The sequence below is a fragment of the Cibotium barometz genome, chromosome 12, assembly GCF_041138505.1.
Source record: "Cibotium barometz isolate CiBa-2024 chromosome 12, ASM4113850v1, whole genome shotgun sequence".
NCBI classification, from domain to species: domain Eukaryota; kingdom Viridiplantae; phylum Streptophyta; class Polypodiopsida; order Cyatheales; family Cibotiaceae; genus Cibotium; species Cibotium barometz.
The window spans coordinates 27,071,226-27,077,034 of record NC_141057.1 but is presented as its reverse complement, the minus strand read 5'-3'; positions in this window follow the sequence as shown (position 1 = coordinate 27,077,034).

Genomic DNA, 5,809 nt, shown 5'->3' with positions numbered 1-5,809 from the left:
TTATAATCTGCACCAGAGTCAATTAAGGCAGAGACAAAGTAGGTAGTCTCATGAAGATGAAGACACACTTGAATATTAAAAGGATCGACATATGGTTCATCAGTAGCCAACTGTAAGGCCAACATAGAAGCCTTGCGACGCATCTTGGCTTTTGCAACTCTAGCTTTAGCCTCTTCTTGAGCCTGACGTTTAAGTAGGTCATGTGCTTCTTTCCTTGTGTGTGCAGCATGCATTTGTTGAAGCATGGCTTCAGTTAATGGTTCATTGTATGTCTTGAGACGACTTCCATTAATGAAGTTAGGCATTTGCTCACCTTCTAGTGTCTCTTCCTTATCAGCATCATTAGCAGATTCGAGTGTTAAATCCTCCACTGAGACTTCCTCTACATGTAGTGCTGTTGTGGATGCATCCCCATAGTACAAAACATCTAGAAGGTCACGTGGTTGTACCATTCGTATGGGAATAATGTCATATCCATCAGAGTCACAAAATTGAATTGGCTTAGGTAAAGCACATGTCGATAATGTTGCAAGAACATGACTCCATTCTAGTGGATCAATTAAGTGCTCAGGGAAGGGTTGTGGAATGTATGTTTCATCTGATACACTTCGATTACCCTTAAGTCTCTCAGTGTTGAAATCCCTACATGAGGCTCCACACATCCATAGATCTTCTCGCCCATCTGACAATGTAACTCTTGAGCCCTCAGATGAAGCAGAATCAAACTCATCTATTGGAGACCTTGTTACATCATGATATGAGTGATTCTTTAGGTTGACCCTTGTGATGATAGAATCATGTCGGAGGTACAAATAATTGTATCCCCAATCTTGAATCATTTGAAATTGTCGCATGAATGGTCTACCCAATATCACTTCATAGTTTGGATGTTTTCCAAAATCCACTACTGCAAAGGTGTGCTCATATTCAATCCCACATGTGGTGACCAATATGTTCTCAAGTAGCCCAAGGGGATGTTCTAAGTTTCCATCTGCTAGTTGCAAGCGCATCCTGGTACTCCTAATAGTTGGTTTGCCCCACTTTTCCCAAATGGACCTTGTCCCAATGCCCACTCCTGCACCACTATCAAGTATTGCAGTTGAAGCTACTTTTCGCACTTCTAATGGGAGGGTAGCATTTCCCTGTTCGTCCTCACAAAATTTTCCTACTTTGTTGATAGGAACTGGCATAACATGCTTTGTCTCAGGGTGTATAGTACAATGATGGTGACCCTTTTGTAGCAATACCTGCTTTGACAAACATGTGGCAATATCATTCCACAACTCAGGTCGAAGCTTTATCAAATCAAGCAAAGGTAAGGTACAAGCCACTGGTGCTGACAAAATAGCTTGCACGATACCCATATCCATCTCCTTTATCAACCTTCTATGCATGGAGGGTATCCTCAAGGTTTGAGAACAGTTCTCATATTCTCCCAAATATGATGGTAAGGTTTTCATTGTATGCTTACTTCTAGGAGAAACAATTGTTTGAACTTCCTCCTGGATGCTTGGGCGTCTAAAGTTGTTTTCTGTGCCCCTGGTAAAATCCACCTCAGAGAATGGAGGTGAAATAATAGAGGACATATTCTCATTAACTTTCTCATGAACTGCTGCCCACATCTCATTTGCCATATCCTCGTTAGCATCAATAACTTCATCATTGCATGGGAAGGCAAGGCTAGGTGGTGGCAGAATACCTTCTTTCAATGGGGTGGCAATTGGTGCAGACTTCTTTCAATGGGGTGGCAATTGGTGCAGACTTCTCGCTATGAGATTGTGAGATGAGCTCACTTTTCATTTCCCGACTTGATGACACTTCTGGTATGGTTTCTAATGTTGGCTTAAGAGAGGTTGGGCCTCGAGGGATAGTGGAGGTGGTCCCTCGAGTATTGATTGAGCTTCCCTAATGAGTTGCTGATGTACAGCTAGATTGATCTTCTCCTCACGAGGGTTTGGGTATTCTTGAAGCTTCTTGGGTAGCTCAGATAAAGCTGCAATGCGACTTCTATGAGCATCAATGATGGCATCTAGAGTCTCGTTCACCTTATCCACAAAAACAGAACCCCCAGAACTATCCTCGATCGTACTAGCCTCATCTTGTTTAGCACTAGGCCCGGGTTGAGGTTGATGCTCCTCATGCACTTCTTGGGATGTAAAAGTTTGATCCCCCATGTTTTGTTTAGAGACTTCTTGAGAACTAGTGGATGCACTTTTAGTTTGCTTGTTGCGGTTCTTTTTCCTCCTAGTGGTCCTTTTTCTATTGGAATGTAGGGTCTTGTCCACTAGATTTGCCTTTACATCCCTAGTTCGAGGTGTCTCATCAGTCTGCATTTCGGCATTTCGTGTCTGTGATCTAGTCATGACTCTAAGTGGCACGACATCCTCATTCTCTGATGAAGGTGGTGATGGAACTGCCACTTGTAGGACATTGAGACTGCGGTCATAACCTTAGGTGTACAAGCATACTTGCCTTTGCATAGCACTATCTACCACTTAGTCCCACTTTGACTAGTCTTTACTCACCTCTTTTAGCACTCTTTAAACTTTAATCAGCCTTTCACTTGTATGCTCACGTGTGAGATTGTCATTGCTGTTTTTTTTTCTTTTCTTTTCTTTTCTTCAATAAAAGGTTTTACTTGTATCCATTATTTTTTGCAGCTTTTGCATCTACCGCGCTCGAGGACGTGCGCAAAATAGGAAGGGGGGAGTGTTGCGTGACGAGTCGAGATCAATGCAAGGATGCAACAAAAAGATGCAAGCAGGAAAACAAGTGACATTCTTATTTAGGGCTCTTGTAAAGAGTTCCAAGTTGTAGATGAGTGTGGGAGTGGGCTTAAGAATAATCCCACATGGGAAGTTTTGGGAGTTTTAGAGTTTTTGTATAAAAAGTGGCTCATTTGAGAGCTTATGTACACTTTGGGCTAAGTTCATGCTAGAGCTCCTTTGAGAGAGCTACTCTCCCTCTTCTCCATAGAGGTGAAGACTCTTCTCTCACCCCATCTATATCTTTGTATGAGATAAATCTCTTCATTGAATCAATAGCAATGTTATGAGTCTTTCTCATCCTCTTCTCTAATCATTTTACTCTTATGCATGCTTTTAGTATTTCATTTTTGAGTATATGGATTGATTTGAAGCTTTCATGGAAGCTTGATGCTTGAGTGTATGCATGCTTGTAGGAAGATAGGAGTGGAGTGAGGTCTTTCTCTTTGCTTGTGTGCATAGTGAAGGTGTTCCTCTTGCTTGTATTTGTGAATGAATGGGTGTGTAGGAATGAGGGCAAGTTGAGCTTGTGTGTGTGCTTAGTCTAGTGTCATGTGATGGTAACCATAAGCATTCTCTCCAAATGGATAAGCTTTTGTGCACCGGGTACGGGTTGAATCCCTAGCTCCGAAAGGGATGCAAATCCCATTGGATTAAGCTACACGTGGATCATACTACTCTTGCTACAAGTGAGAGAGTTTTTCGTCTCTCCAGGCCTAGTCATCAACAGCCACTCCATAAGAGAATCTAGTCTCATCATTGTCAACAACAATGTCCATGAGTCTCAAACATGTAGCCTCCGTGCCAACCAAAGTCAAGGAGGGCCCCAAACCTTCCACATCAACCCAAAAGAAACTCCACTAAGACAACCACAATCAAGGTATGTCAATAGTATCAAGATGTGGGTGGAGAAGCAGCTACTTGTAGCTCAAGGCTACTATGAAGGTGCCAATCAAATTTGGGTGCCTTAACAGTCAAAGCATCTTCCTCAATGCAACACTCAGAGGCCAAGAAAAAAGAAAAGTACTCCACAACACCATCCACAAAAGCCTATGCGAGTTCCTCAAAGAATTTCACCAAGTCAACAAGTGTAGGTACCAAAAACACTACTGCAAGTACAAGGGTACTACCAAAGAAATACCAAAGCTTGGATCTCCAAGCGCATCACAAAGTCTCCTAAGCTTGCACAAAGAAGGAAGCCTCAACACCAAGCACATCTGCCACCTGTTTATAATGTTCATCATCAAGATGGGTGCCTATGCATGTGCTTTAACAACAAACAAGGATACTATAATGGTAATTCCATCATATGGTTGCCAAAATTGAACAATGTGAAGAAAGCCTCACCACCGACTTCAACCCCAACAGCTTCACTTAAAGTTCGACAAGAATGGAGGCCCAAGCAACAACAAGCAAAGCACTCAACCACTATCATGCATTCAACACGAACATAAGAGCTTGTGTGTTTAAGCAAACAACCACCAGTCTTACCTACTGCCTCAACAACATTTGAGCAACAAATTCAAGAATGAATACCCACGTCTACAATGGAGACTTATGAGCGCATCAAAGACAAAATAACAATGCTCTTGTCACCCCTCTGGATGTGAAAAATAAGTATACACAGACCTATTGCTCGCAAGTCATGCCCTAGCTGACCCATAAAATTAATTAAAATAAAAAACCATCGAGGTCAAAACTTGCAACTTCATGGGGTCAAAACCTGTAATTTCACGGAATTCCATCTCATGCAACAGTTCACGGAATTCCATCTCATGCAATTACACTTCACGGAATTCCAGTTCACAGCTTGCACTTTCACGGAATTCCATCTCATGGAATTACCTCTCACGGAATTCCTTTTCACAAAATTCCATTTCATGGCCTGCACTTTCAAGGAAGCACCATTTCACGGGATCAAGTTTCATGGGATTAGGCCCTTTCACAGAATATCCTTTCATGGAATTCCTTTTTACAAAATTCCATTTCATGGCGTGCACTGTCAAGGAAGCACCATGTCACGGGATTAACTTTCATGGGATTAGGCCCTTTCACGGAATATCCCTTCACAGCCAAAAAAACTTGCAATCTCACGGGATTAGGCCATGAAATGGAATATCCCTTCATGGCCAAAAAACCGGCAATCTCATGAGTTGAGGTCTCACACGAGTTCACAGTTTCACGGCTTAAGAACTTGCCATATCACGATTTACGCCATATCACGGATTAAGCCATCTCACACATTAACACCTTCCAATCACCATTATATATTTGTTAAGTTTATTGCTTACTATTCTTTTGGCTAAATTAATGTAGCAACTGCTCCATGAGTACATATCCATACTCATGCATAGGAGAACATTTGCACCAAAGCGTCACCTTCCATCGAGACAACTTCCAAGTACATCTCTGGTGGATAGGAGGGCCATGGTGGGCGAAAGCCTGGTCAATGGTACAACCCATCGCCTAGAATTTTCCTTCAAATTATAAACCTCTCCAAACAATGCTATCATCTTCACAAATCAATGATCTTCAATCCTTAGTGAAGATAATTATATTAGCCTCGTAAGTCCACATAATTATTTTAATCCTCAACAAATGGCTACTTCAATAGAGAGCAATTCAATAAGAGTCTATATGACTCAATTCTTGTACTTCATGTATGTCTGCTTCATAAGAGCACTTAAATATACATCAAAACAAAAAAAGCACATGGGTAGAAGAAAGTACAAACAGGTCCTACTCGACAACATTTGACAAGAATCCTACCACACAAAGGGACATCATCGAAGGCTAATTTCTTCAAATAATGAATGTCACTTCAATGAATCAAATGAGGAACTGAGAATCACCATCTCGTTCTAATGATTAAGGCTATGTTTCTTCCGATCCTTCCCTCTCTTCTCTCCCATTATTAACATCTCTTAGTGTCCCCATTAACAAAAATCACATGTAACATTGCTTATGATTGCCAAAAACAAAGTGAACAAAAAGCCAACAAAAAAAAACATGCTCCTCACAAAAATGCAATCATTCCCAAAAAA